The following is a 14,386-nucleotide window of genomic DNA, read 5'->3' on the forward strand; positions in this document are numbered from 1 at the left end:
TCTCAGTGGAAACGAATCTGATTGGGAACCATGAAGTTGCGGGTTCCATCGCTGGCCTCGCTCAGTGGGTTGAAGATCCGCTGTTGCCGTGAGCTGTGGTGTAGGTCGCAGACCTGGCTCGGATCTGGTGTGACTGTGGCTGTGGTGTAGGCCGGCAGCTGTAGCCACGATTTGACCCCTAGCCTGGGAACTTCCATATGCCATGGGTGCAACCCTAAAAAGCCCAAAAGAAAAAAGAATAAAGCAAGAGCCACAGATTCCTCCCTCCAATGACCGCCAAGCCCGTCTCTGCCACCTCCTCGGCAGTCCCGCCAGGTGAGAGAGCAGGGCCACCTCCCCTGTGTGTCTGTAGGCGGGTCAGCACATGTGCATTGCCTTTCTATTTTCAGCCTGAAGCCCTTCTCTTGTCCTGTCTTCATTGAGGTCGGTGGGTTTGGGGCTTTCTCTGCAGAGGTTTCCCAGCTCTGCGCTCAGCTTCCTGTGTGCTTGCCAGGAGCCAGAGGCACCATTGGGCCATCCCGTGGTTGAGAAGCAACACAAGGAAGGTGTCAGGAGCTTGGGGGCCGTTCCTGGCAGCTGGGAACATGGCAGAGGGAGAGGGCGCGGGTCCAAGGGGTAGCTTGGTGGGGGCCGAGCCCAGAAATCATCAGCCAAGAGGGAGCAGGAAAGACAGTGTGTGAATGGTGGGGGTTGGGGGGTAGGGGTGCAACGCAGGCAGAGGAGGCAGCCCGCAGCCCAGGTGGCCCCCACCCACCCACCGGCCCTGTGCTCGGGCTGTTTTGTTTGGCTCCTAAAGGAAGGTTCCAGGACAGGACCAGAGGCCTGAGGTCACATCCTGTGGGTCGTCCCAGCACAGGCGCTCCTCCGCCTGCAACCCTGGAGCAGCTCAGGGCTGCTGAGAGCAGCCTGGCCACAAACATCCAGGGCTGGGAACACGGGCTGGCTTTACCCAGGCAGCTCCCCCGGGGAAGGAAAGGCTGCAGACGAGTGCAAGTAGGAGTCTCAAGGACCTGTGTCTCCTTAGCAACTGGTCCGAGGTTATGGGAGGCCGCCTGGCCGGGGTGCTGCAGATTCCTCAGGGGTGGTACGAGCGCCTTTACCCTCGCAGGAGCCCCGTGCGCAGGTCCCGTCGCTGCCCCCCACGTTACTGATGGGGAAGCTGAGGCCGAGCTCAGCGAAGACACTTGCCCGAGGGTCACAACTAGAGTGGGGCAGATCCGGGATGGGAGCCCAGAGCACCCGCTTCCTCTGTACAAGCCACCTCTGTGCCTGGGGTCCCGGTGGTGACCAAAGGCCAGGCCCGCCCGCTGGGCTGGGCCAGTGTCCCGATCCATCGCGTCCTCGCCTGCCCACACCTGCTCCCATTTCTTCTCACCACAGTGCTGGCTTTTCCTTCCAGAAACATTCCCTTTCAACAAGCCCTGTGGTTTCTTAGGGCTCCTCACACCCCTGACCTTCAGTGCTCCCTGCCCCAGGAAGCGAGATTCAGTCCAAGAGGTGCCAAGAAGGAGGAGCCTTCTCGCTTCTGGACTGGGAGCCCTGAGCTTGGAGGTTGTTGGTTCGGGGGCATGGTGGGAAGAGTGCTGTGCTGTGGTGGGAGCCGCACTGCAGAGACCTCGACGGGGCCATGGAAGGAGGTGACCTCCTCTGATGCCCTTTGACGCCTGGACCCATCCCTGCCTGAAGCTGGGACTTTTTTCTTCGGTTCTCTGGTCCTGGGAGGCAGTACGTTGCCGTTTTTTATAAGGGGCTTTATAGCAATTGCAACTAGCACACGCCTACATAATTCAACAAGGGCAGTTAGTAGCTACATGGAACTATGAAATACTCCAATGAAAACCAACAAATTAATTTTACAATATGGTTATAAGGAGACAAACGTACACAGAGGTGGAGAACATTAGAACCTGTGGTCCTAGATCACGCTCTTTTTCTCAGCTGGGTTAAGCACGCAGCATCTCGCGGACAAAGGAGGAGGAGGACAGGGTGAGACCCTGCTGTGGGGGGACCCGAGGGCTCATTCCAGCTCTGCCCTCGCCCGCTGAGGGCCCTCAGCCAGCTGGTCCATCTCTTTGGTCCCAGCTTCCCCATCTGCAACGAGGGACCCTGTCCTTCACGCCTACCCGCCGGCGGTGCAGGATTCCAGGAGTCCCTCAGCCCTGCCCATTGTAATCTTCGCCCTGGGCCCCAGGAACTTTCTGAAATACTGGCTGGGATCCCCTTGGTCCTGGCCCAGCCCAGCTCGGCCTGTGGGCACTGCTGTGTCTGATTTCTCTTTGCCTCTCAGTGCTTCTTTCTGTGACGCTGGGTGGATGTGTCACGATGTAAGTTCATTCCATATTGGATTTTACCGAAACATCCTGAGGACAGAGTCTGTCGGGAATCAGACCTTTGTCATTTCAACTCCTGAATCACTGACGGGTTGTGCGGGTTTCTCCAGGCAAGAGCTGGCAGGCACTTCTGATTGTCTCCATCTCACAGGTGGAAAAACCAAGGCCCACAGGGTGGAGGTGACTTGCCCAGGGTCCCCCCACTCCATGTGGCAGAGCTGAGGCTCAAACCAGGGCAGCCTTTTCGAGAGTTCGTGTGGTGGGGCTGGGGTCGGGGGTAGGGGCGTGGAGACAGCACAGAGCTGAGGCCCTTTTTGAGAAAAGACTCAAGGGGGCCCCGCGGGGGGAGGTCATTGTGGGAAAAGAAGAATCTTCGCAGAGCTCAGCAGGGATCTGATGCTTATAGGTCAACGGTGCTTCCAGAGTTTCTGCTTGAGGTTGAAAACCCTACTGAGATGCTCACTTCTTGCTGTAGGCAGAGGAGCACATGAGATTTCTCCAAAGCCCTCCTGCAGCAAAAACTCCCAGAGACCAGTTAATCCCAAGAAACACACTGAAATGCACGGCTGAGGTCATGAGGGACCTCGGGAGATGTCCACGCATGTCCCCAGCTCTCCCCACCCCCACCCGCCAACCTTGCCCGGCAGCAACGACACCTAACCAGGTGCTGAAGGCAGGATGGGAAGAAATGCGGGACTTTCGGCTGCCTCAGGTCACACGCCCATGTCAGAACCCTGGGTGAGCGACACTCTCTGACATCAATGTTCCAACCAAAGAAGCACGAGGCCAGGCCCCGGGTCTACGCAGTGCGGGCAGCTGAATGGAGGCCGTGCCTCGAGGGGTATCTGAGGAGCTGGTGGAAGATTACACCTGCCCTACCTGGCGTGGCTGTGGCTGTGGTGGAGGCCGGCAGCTGCAGCTCTGATTTGACCCCTAGCCTGGGGTCTTCCATAGGCTGCAAGTCTGGCCCTAGATAGGCACACAAAAAAAGAATAGAAAAAGAAAAAAACAGAGTTCCCATTATGGCTCAGAGGTAACAAACCCGACTGGTGTCCATGAGGATGTGGGCTTGATCCCTGGCCTGGCTCAGTGGGTTAAGGATCTGGTGTAGCCATGCGCTATAGAGTAGGTTGCAGATGCAGCTTGGATCAGGCATTGCTGTGGCTATGGCATGGGCTGACAGCTCTGATTTGACCCCTAGCCTGGGAACCTCCATATGCCTTGGGTGTGGCCCTAATAAGATGAAAGAAAGAAAGGGAGGAATGGAGGGAGGACGAAGGAAGAAAGAAAATTACACCTGTCCTTCCAGGGAGAGAGGAAGCTAAGCTGTCCCATGCCTGGTCCCAGCAGAGAAGTCTGCATCATGAGATCCTGGAGTGGGACTTTCTCTGCCCACGTCTATGGCACAAGGAGAAATCTCAGGAGACAAGGTGGCTCAGGTGACAAGGAGCCTCAGTGCGGAAGATGCATGCGAATTGCTCCAGAGGAAAGCATCTGTCAGGATGCCCACTCACGAAGCCACCCAGAGAGAAGCTGCAAACCACCAAACACACGAGGAAACCACACGCTAGGACTGAGAACAAGCAGAAAGACCAAGCAGTAGTTTCCACCACCCACCCGCTTCAAATACTGCTGCGAGGAGATACAGAGCACCCAGTAACAATGGATAAAGTGTCTGAGGAAATAAAAATGAATCAAAACACTGACAACAGACAAGAGCCATTCAGGCATGGCCAGGCTTGGCTGCCAGGGTGCCTGCAAATGCAGGTTGGGCTCCAGAGTTATTGACGTGCTATGCCAGGTGCCGAATATGACCTTGCAGAGTACCAACTCCAGGCAGCCCCCATGGGAGGGAAGCCCCTGTGGGAGAGAAACCCAGGAATCCCACCCAACACCCCTCATGCAGCAGCAAGGGGGCCTGGGGCCCAGAGCAGGTGGGCTGCTTCCCAAAGCACAGGGGCTCCCATGAGCTGGGGCTTCCGGCTGCGAGAAACAAATCATAGGTTCATTCTGCCCCTTCTTGGAGCGTCTCTTCTTGAAGCTTGAAGTAAGTTCCTATGGGAGAGAATGAAGCTTCTGCAATTGAAAAAAAAAAAAAAAAAGATGAGATATGAAAACTCCCTCAGCGAACAGATTGACCAGTAGATTAGACACGGATGAAGAGGGAACAGGTGACCTGAAAGACAGCTCTGAACAAATAAGGAAGGCGGTGGACAGGATGAAGGGAGACTGAGAGACAGAGAAGAGAGTGGATTTCTGGAAGGAAGAGAACCTGCGGGAATGCCGCGTTTCAGAACTTACAATGCCTGGCAGTTTCCCCAAACGTATGAAAAATGTTCGTGCTCAGATGCAGCGAGTACCGCATACTCAGGCGGGCCAAGTGAGAGGAAACCGATCCCCAGACCTAGTGAAACTGCCTGCCTCAAAAGAAGAGCCGGTCCCTTGTGAAGGGACCACCGTTTAACTGACAGGCGATTTCTCAGTAGAAACAATGAAGCCAGAAAACATCAGAACAGTATCAGGTTTCCTGTATCATTATTGCTTTCGCGGAACAAATCCCTTCCCATGTGCTCTGCATGTGCAGGGGTTGGTTTCAATCTAGACTCTTGCTGTTTTCACACCTCTGAGTGCATGTGAGCTGGAAGAGTTGCCCCTCTGGAGCCCAGTGCGGGGGCCCTGGGGGCTGTGGGGACTCTGAACCATCTAAGGCACGACTCTCCCAGCAGAGCAAGGTCCCTGAGGCCACACTGGATGTAAACACGACAGGGACCCCGAGATGGCAGGATCAGAAGCACCAGTGCTGGTGGGCAGATGAGACTTTCCAAGCCTCTCCCCTTCTGCAATTTATAAGCAAAAACCCTGGGAACACACCGGGTTCTTGTGCAGTTGAGGTAAAAGTGGGGGGCCCAGCCACCTAGGGCATTTAGAGACCCCTTGGATCACCTGGAAGCAAAGTGAGGCTTCGTGGCCCTCGCTGGGGCAGCAGGTGGCCTCGGCGTCCTCCCAGGCCCAGGGCCCTCGAGAGAGGGAGCAGGGCCGGCAGCCAATCCAGAGCTCCCAGAGGGTCCTCCCTTTTGCAACACCCAGGTGGGAGCCGAAATAAAATCTTCAGGGAAAAAAACAAACAAACAAAAAAAACCCGCTTTTCCAGGACGTGGCAAGTGAGAAACTCTGGGCTCTGGGAGAGGCTTAATAAGAACAGGGCTTCTCAATTTCCTATTCTTGGGAGAATAAACCTAAAAAGATTCTTTTACATATATACGTAGTTCCCTTTCAGAGCTTGATTCAAAATCAAGAATTTGTGATTGCTTGTTGTTGCTCTCTCTCTCCCGCGTTTGGTCATTGCTGCCCCCCGGGCACAAGTGGTGTTTGCCGTTCTGCTCCTTGCCAGGGGTAGCCACAGGTGCAGGACTCGGCAGCCTTTGGGCCGCCCCCTTCCCTGGTCCCATTTCTCTATTGCCTCCGTGGTGTTTCGGGGCGGGGGTTTGAGTCCAGGTGTGGAGGAGAAGAAAACAAAATTCCATTCTTAGGATCAGATGGATATTCGCCAGGGTGTGGCCGCTGCCAAGGCCAGAAGCCTGTGCCCCGTCGGCCTAGGCAGAAGGCAGGCTGCTGCTGTTTGCAGGAGATCTGGTTAAAACCCTCTCCCCTAGAAAACAAATTAGACGAGATCATTCATAAAATATGCTTGTTTCATCCTGTAAGGACATGGTTTACTCCGTCCTCCAACTGAGTGGGTGTACTCAGGGGAAAGTGAAGCTTCCAAATTATCATTGAAAACGGTGAAATCATCTTTTTAAAGAGGATGCACTAAAAATCCTGTCGCTTGGCTTCGAAGTGGTATGAGGCACTCACATCGCTGTCGGCCCTTTTCTTCTTCCTTGAATTATGACCAAGAGGAATTTTTTTCCGCAGAAAGATTTGTCTCCGGTCCGATGTAAGTAAGAAATTTCTCATCGCCTACGTGCCCTGGGAGCCCAGGCCTCTCAATGGGCTTGAAGGACGTGGCCGAGGCTGAGCCGAGCTGGCAGGGCTGCCCTGGCACCGTATCTGATCTCTGTGCCGTGGACTTGGAGCCGAGGCCCCGGGAGGGATGTCGCTGATGAGTTACGGTCCGTGTTTGCATCCCTTCTGCAAGGTGTCCTTTCTTTCCTGATTAGAAGTGGCCCGACTGAGGCCAGTATTGAATGGCACTCACGCTGTAGGGTTTTCTCTAGGATGTGATCTCCCGTCTCTCTTTGTACCCAGATAATAGTAGGTTAGAGAAAAAGGAAGAAGGCGGCAAATCAGAGTGTTTCAAAAATGATGACACCAGAACAGATTCCGATTCCCCCCCTCAAGACAAAGCTGAACTTGCAAACTCTTCAGCACATGCTCCACTGGGACGGTTTTGATCTCCGACTGCATGGATTTGGACTTGAGTCGGCTGCTAGGTGATGACTCTCTGACTTTATGCAAGTCACCCAGCTGCTCGGTGCCTCAGTGTCTGCATCTGTGAGATGGAGATCTCAAGAAAGCTGTCCATTGCTTCTAGGTTGTCAAATTTGTTGGCACACTGTTGTTCAGAGTATTCTCTTATGGTGTTTTGTATTTCTGCAGTGTCCGTTTGATTTCTCTTTTTTCATTTCTTATTTTGTTTGAGTTTTTTCTCTCCTCTTCTTGGTGAGTCTGGCCAGAGGTTTGTCAATTTAGTTTATCTTTTCAAAGAACTAACTCTTGGTTTTGTTGATTTTCTTTCTATGGTTTTATGACTCTATTTTATTGGTTTCCTCTCTGATCTTTATGATTTCCTTCCTTCTGCTGACTTTAGGTCTTATTTGTTCTTTTTTTTTTTTTTTTTTCTAATTCATTTAGGTGGTGGGTTAAGTTGTCGATTGGAGATTTTTCTTCTTTTTGGAGGAAGGTCTGTATCACTATGAATTTCCCTCTAAGCACAGCTTTTGTGGCATCCCATAGATTTTGAGTGGTTGTATCTTCATTATCATTTGTCTCAAGGTATATTTTAATTTCCTTTTTGATTTCCTCACTGACCCTTTGGTTTTTTTTAGTGGCATGTTGTTTTGTCTCCATGTAGTTAGTTTTTTCTCATTTCTTTTCCTGTGGTTGATGTCTAGTTTCATGCCACTGTGGTCAGAGAAGATACTTGAAAGAATTTCTATACTTTTAAATGTGTTGAGGTTAGTTTTGGGCCCAGTATGTGATCGATCCTTGAGAATGTCCCATGTGCACTTGAGGAGAATGTATTCTGATTTTTTGGGGTGTCATGCCCTGAAAATGTCAACTAAGCCTACCTTTTCTACTGTGTCATTTAGGATCTGTTTTGGCATATTGATTTTCTGTCTAGAGGGTCTGTCCACTGATGCGAGTGGGGTGTGAAAGTCTCCTACTATGATTGTGTTTCCATCAATTTCTCCTTTTATGTCCGTATTTGTTGGAGGCATCGGGGTGCTCGTATATGAGGGGCATATATATTGACGATTCTAATGTCCTCTTCTTGAATGGATCCCTTTATCATTCAATACTGCCCTTCTTTGTCTTTCTTTATGGTCATCGTTTTAAAGTCTATTTTGTCTGATACAAGTATTGCACCTCCTGTCTTGTCCACTGGCATGAAATATCTTTCCCCACCCCCTTATTTTCAATCTCTATGCCCTAAGGTGACCTAAGGTGAGTCTCTTGTAGACAGCACATTGTAGGCTTTTGCTTTTTTTTGTCCAATCTGCTGTGTGTCTTTTGATTGGAGCATTTAGTCCATTGACATGTAAACATGGCTTGAGGGCCCTTCTCACGTCACCCTGCTCCTTTGACCCAGCTGCAGCCAGCTGGCCTCAGTGCTGCCCAGACCCTGAGGGTCGCGGTGCTCACAAGTCCTGAACCTGACTCACTGGAGAGTCGGAGGAAAGCCCTCTTGTCTCAGATCTTCCTCAGGACAGTCCCCTGTTCCTGTTCTGCTTCCTGGCTCACAAGGGGACCTGGGCCGAGGGAGTCGCCACCTTCCCAAGGGGTTGGTTCTAATCTCAGGTGGTGCCCTGAGCTGGGGTGGGGCTCCTGCTGTGTGTGGTAGCGAGTCCCGGCATTGTGCCTGGGGAAGACTGGACAGACCCCAGGGCATCTGGGCCAGAGGACACCAGTCAGAGGAGCTTCCAGGCCCGTGATCCACCTCCCAGCCCCAGGCGTGACCGGGCTGGGCCTGCCCAGCAGGGTGGGGCCTTTGCTTCCCTCTGGAGGTGGGTGCTGCAGGGGGCGGGGACCAGGGTGGACCCAGGCCAATGCATCTGAGGGACACCATGTCTGCTGTAGGCCCCCCCGCAAGAGCCATGCCCCCGGCGCCGCTGCAGGCCTTTTCTGGAGCCCTGCCAGGAAGGGGGCTCACTGTGGCTACCGCCTACGGAAGACCCGCTGGCATGGTGCCAGGTGCCGGCTCCTTCACAGGGACTGTGTCTCCGCGGCCTCATCAGGAGGCTGTGGCGTGGGGCCTCTGTGATTCCTGCAGAAGGATGGGGTGGGGCTGTGTGGGGTTGACAGCAGGGTGACCACCCGTTCATGAGTCACCGGGCCAGGGTCACCCACTGCCTCAGAGCCCCAGCCCCAACCGTCTACACTACCCCTCCTCCCAGGGATGCAGGGACATGGAGTTTGGTGCCTGTGCAGACACACAAAGTGAAGTAAGAGTTTTAACTGAGGGACCCCCCCCCACCACCTCCAGCCCTGAAAATTGACTGCCAGCCTTTTCAGCTATGCTGGCCTCACACCATCCTTCTTGTAATTGTGTAGCAACTACGTGCCCTATGTCCAAGCCAGCAGCCCTGCTGACCGCGCTCCAAGCATTGCCTATCAGCTTCGCTTCCGTCACCTTAATGCTCAGTTTCTTAGGCAGGAGCACTGTCTGCTCGGGGAAGGGCGAGGTCCGGGCTGCTCACACGGAAAACCGAGAGCCTGTAATGTATAAACGTTGCAGAGAACAAAGGCCTGGTGCTCAGACTCTGGAGGTGGCTCCTCTGAGCCCGCACCAGTGCGGAATAAACCTCACTCTCCTGCATCTCCGAGGGCCCTTTGTCTCCTTCCGCTGCCATGGTTTCTGCAGTTTCTGCAACAACAGAACCCACCTTAGAGAGGACAAGGTCTGGCTGCTCCCAGGACTGAGAACTGAGAGCGGCTCAAGCCCAAGACTGGCCACTAGGGGGCGCCCACACACGCTCTACAAAGGCTTTGACAACTGAAGGCTCAGGGGACTCCCAGCCCAGTGACAGCAAACTAGAGCTAGTGACCTGAACCTCAGCAGGTTGGTTACCTGCCGAGACAAAGATGACAATATTCTCCATGGAATTTCAATGAGACCCAGAGTTTCCTGACTTTATCGTGAATGTAGCTGGAATAGAATTCTAAATGACTTGGCGTTCAAAGAACCAAGATCTCGATTTGCGTGGGTGGAAAAAGAAAATCCAGACTTGCTAACACAGATGATCCCGATGTGGGAACGAGCTCGCACCACAGCAGCTCCAATTATGAAGATGCTCCAGTGACCCATCGCAACTACTTTAGAAGCCAATGGAAAAGTGAAAACATCCTCCATAAATGAATGGCAGGTATAAGAAGGGAACACGTGGACGTTTTAAAGGTGAAAAATGCAGGAACCCAAATACTCTCTCAGGAGCAGAATAGAGAAGGTGAAGGAAAAGCCACTGAGCTGAGATGCATCGATAGAAATGATTCCCCCTGAATAATAGAGAAAAGGATAGAAAAGCATGAACGTAGCCTCGGAGACCTGTGGGATGATAACAGAAGACCTAAGACAGGTGTCACTGGACTCCCAGAAGGAGAAGAGAGTGGGTGCCCTGCTGAGACGTATTGGGGGAAATAATGGCTAAAGTCTCTGAATTTGGTGAAGGGCATAAACCTACTAATTCAGTCCCAAACAGCGGGAGCTACAATTCACACACACAGAGCAAAGCAACTCTGTCCCAATGAAACGGCTGAATGGAAGGCAAAGAACAAATACTGAAACCAGCCAAAGGAAAAATGTATTACCTACAAGGACACAACCTTTCAAGTGACTGCAGATTTCTCATTAGCATCCGTTTATCTCTGTGACGGAGACAAGAGATCAGCAGGAGAGGAAATAACTGATGTTTAGCATCAGATGTTAGTGGGATCGAACTGACACATCACATTCCATCCCACGACTGCAGAACACACGTTGTTTTCAAGTATACACGGAACATTCCCTGACACAGACCATATCCCGAGTCAGATCAGATTTCAAAGAATTGAAATCATACAGAATACATTATCTGACCAAAGTGGATTTAAACTAGAAGTCCGTAGAAGAAAGATCGTAGAAAAATCACCCCACACTTGAAAATTACACGGAACACTTACAAATAATCCATGGATCAAAGAGGAAAGTCCTTGAACTAAATGGAAATGACAATACAGGATATAAAAATGTGTGCGACGCAGATAAAGAAGTGCTGAGAAGGAAATGTATAGCATTGGATGCTCATTTTAGAAAAGAAGAAAGGCTAAAATCAATAATCTAAGCTTCCACCTTAAGAAATAGTAATTAGACCTGTTTAAACCCAACAGCAGCAAAAGGAAGGAAATAACGACGGCAGGACTAGAAATCAGTGAAATCAACCCCAAAACCAATACAGAAAATGAAACCCAGAGTTGGGTCTTTGAAAAAAAAGCAGTGGAATTGTCAGGGAGTTCCCCTTGGGGCACAGTGGAAATGAATCCAACTAGTGTCCATGAGGATGCAAGTTTGATCCTTGGCCTCTCTCAGTGGGTTGGGGATCCAGCATTGCTGTGAGCTGTGGTGTAGGCTGGCAGCTGTAGCTCCAATTAGACCCCCTAGCCTGGCAACCTCCATATGCTGCAGGTGCAGCCCTAAAAAGCAAAACAAAACAAAACAAAAGCAGTTTAGGTTTATAAAAAATTGAGAAGCTAGTGCAGTTTCCATACACTCCATGGCTATAGTTTCCCTAGTATTGTCTGGCGTTCCTGTGGTATATTTGCTACAATTAATGAACCATCGCTGACGCATTATTAGCCAAAGTCCATCATGTACTGGGATGACCTAGCTTTTCACCTAATGGCTTCTTTCCTGTCCCAGAGCCCCGTCCACGCTACCTTTGGTGTCTTGTCTTCTCGGATTTCTCAGAGAGTCTTGGTTCTGAGGACCTTGGTGGTTTGAAGCACACGGGTCGGGGTCCTGCGGGATGCCCTCTGGTGGAACCTGCTCGGTTGACTTCTCAGGACTGGACTGGAGTCATGGGCTTGGGGAGGAAGATCAGAGGGCAAGTGCCCTCTCGTCGCATCGAGGGTACTTTATGACTCACCCCATCAACATGCTTCCTGACTACTGATGTTGGACTTGATCGGACCCTCTGGCTGAAGCCCTTGTATTCCCTTTTCCCCTTTCCAGGCTGTAGGATTTGGAGAGAAGTCGCTTTGTGGAGCCCACACTTGCAGGGGGGGGTGATGCTGCCCTCCTCTAGACTGGAATATCTGCCTAATTTACTTGGAATTCTTCTGCAAGGAGGTTTATTTCTTCTCCATTTATTTCATTATTCCATTAGTTGTGCTTTTAAAATTATCGTGGACTTCCCATTGCGGCTCGGTGGTATGGAACCTGACGAGTATCCATGAGGACTCAGGTTCGACCCCTGGCCTCGCTCCGTGGGTTAAAGATCCAGCATTGCCGTGAGTTGTGGAGTACGTCACAGATGTGACTCGGATCTGGTGTGGCTGTGGTGCAGGCCAGCGGCTGCAGCTCCAATTCAACCCCTGGCCTGGAAGCTTCCATATGCCACGGGTGCTGCCCTAAAAAGACAAAAAACGAGAAAAAAATGTGTTTTGTTCACCATATCTGCTCCGCTTTGGCCTCTGGGAACCCTTTTAGAAACCAGGAACTGGCCACTAGGTGTTGCCTGGTGATACAGCGTGACTTCTTTCGGGCTCCTCAGCTGGCAGGCTGGAGACGCGGGTGTGTGCCCAGCAACCCCGTGTGTGCAGAGATCCCTAAGTGTGTCTGTGTGGAGCCACCCGTGTCTGCACTAAGTCCTCACGTCTTCAGGGTATGTCTACCCAAAAATCTGAACGTAGGTGTTTATAGCAGCTTTATACAAAATTGCCAAGACCTGGAAGCCGCCCAGATGTGCACATTCACGCGATGGGATATTGTTCAGCAGTGAGAAGAAATGAGCTGTCATGTCACAGAGACACACGGGGGGACCGTCCCTTCACTCCACGCCCTCTCCCGTATGTGTTATTTGTAGACTTATTAATAATGTCTTTTCTGACTGCTGCAAAATGGTACCTCTTTGTAGTTTTGATTTGCATTTCTCTAATAAATTTTTTTTTGTCTTTTGTCTTTTTTTTAGGGCCACACCCACAGCCTATGGAGATTCCCTGGCTAGGGGTCTGATTGGAGCTACAGCTGCCAGCTTACACCACAGCCACAGCAATGCCAGATCCGAGCCACATCTGCAATCTACACCACAGCTCAGGGCAACACCGCATCCTTAACCCACTGAGTAAGGGCAGGGATCGAACCCGCAACCTCATGGCTCCTAGTCGGGTTCGTTTCCGCTGAGCCACGATGGGAACTCCTTTTTTTTCTGATCTTTTTTTTTTTTTTGGCATTTCTCTAATAATTTGTATGTTAAGCATCTTTTCACGTACCCAGGGGCCATCCCTATGTCTTCTTTGGAAAAATGTCTATTGAGGTCTTCTGCCCATTCTTTCATTGGGTTGTCTGGTTTTTTGATGTTGAATTACATGGGTTGTTTATTTGTTTTGGAGATTAAGTCCTTGTTGGTTACGTCATTTGCAAATATTTCCCTCATTTGGTTGTCTTTTCATTTTGTTTATGGTTTCCTTTGCTGTGCAAAAGCTTTTAAATTTAAGGCCTGTTTCTTTGTTATTTGTTTATTTTCGTATTTATTTCTCTTGCCTTAGGAAACTGACCTAATAAAACATTTGTGTGATTTACCTCAGAGAGTGTTTTTCCTATGTTCTCTTCCAGGATCTTATGGTGTTGTGTCTTATGTTTTGAGTGTCTTTAAGCCATTTTGAGTTTATTTTTGTGCATGGTGTGAGGGTGTGTTTGTACTGATTTACAAGCAGCTGTCCAGTTTTCCCAGCACCACTTGCTAAAGAGGTAGTCATTTTCCATTTTGTATTTTGCCTACTTTATTGAAGATTAATTGACCTTAGGTGTCTGGGTTTATTTCTGGGGTCTCTATTCCATTGAGCCATACATCTGTTTTTGTATCAATACCACAGTCTATCTGTCTGTCTTTCTTTCTTTCTTTCTTTCTTTCTTTCTTTCTTTCTTTCTTTCTTTCTTTCTTTCTTTCTTTCTTTCTTTCTTTCTTTTTCTCTCTCTCTTTCTTTCTTTCTTTCCTCTCTCTCTCTCTTTCTTTTCTTTTCTTTTCTCTCTTTCTTTCTTTCTCTTCTTTCTTTCTCTCTCTCTTTCTTTTTCTTTCCTTCTGTCCTTCCTCCCTCCCTCCCTTGCTCTTTCTTCCTTCCTTCCTCCTTTGGCTGTGCCCTCAGCAGGTGGAAATTCCTAGGCCAGGATTGAACCTACATGACAGCAGCAACCCAGCAGCTGCACCTGCAGTGCCAGATCCTTAACCCGCTGCGACCCAGGAGAGCCCCAACAGCACAGTGTTTTGATCCCTGTGGCTTGGTGGTACTGTCTGATGTCTGGGAGAGTGGTGCCTCCTGCTGTTTTGTTGTTGTTGTTGTTGTTCTCTCCTCAGTGTTGCTTTGGCAGTTCTGGGTCTTTCATGGTTGCATATAAATTTTTGGATTGTCTGTTCTGGTTCTGTGAAAACTGCCATGGGTAATTCGATAGAGATCACGTTAACTCTGCAGATTGCTTTGGGTGGCATGGCCATTTTAACAATATTAATTCTTCCAACCCAGGAGCACAGGAAATCTCTCCATTTCTTCAAATCCTCTTTAGTTTCCTTGATTAATGTTTGGTAGTTTTCACCTCCTTGCCCAGGTTTATACTTATGTCTTTAATTTGGGAGGGGGTGCAATTT

At 50.4% G+C, this 14,386-nt stretch overlaps 1 long non-coding RNA gene across 1 annotated transcript; it reads left to right on the plus strand.

The window, feature by feature from the left end:
* Positions 1-7,184: 7,184 nt before the first annotated feature.
* On the plus strand, positions 7,185-13,325 carry LOC146401133 (uncharacterized). Its single transcript, XR_014809537.1, has 2 exons — positions 7,185-7,233; positions 9,105-13,325. It is a non-coding gene; the product is annotated as an uncharacterized LOC146401133 (long non-coding RNA).
* Positions 13,326-14,386: the final 1,061 nt, after the last annotated feature.

The sequence above is a fragment of the Sus scrofa genome, chromosome 7 (genome assembly GCF_054392235.1).
Source record: "Sus scrofa isolate SSC_HxYL_T2T_F1_AM1 chromosome 7, Sscrofa_HxYL_maternal_Yorkshire_Landrace_v2.0, whole genome shotgun sequence".
Taxonomy (NCBI): domain Eukaryota; kingdom Metazoa; phylum Chordata; class Mammalia; order Artiodactyla; family Suidae; genus Sus; species Sus scrofa.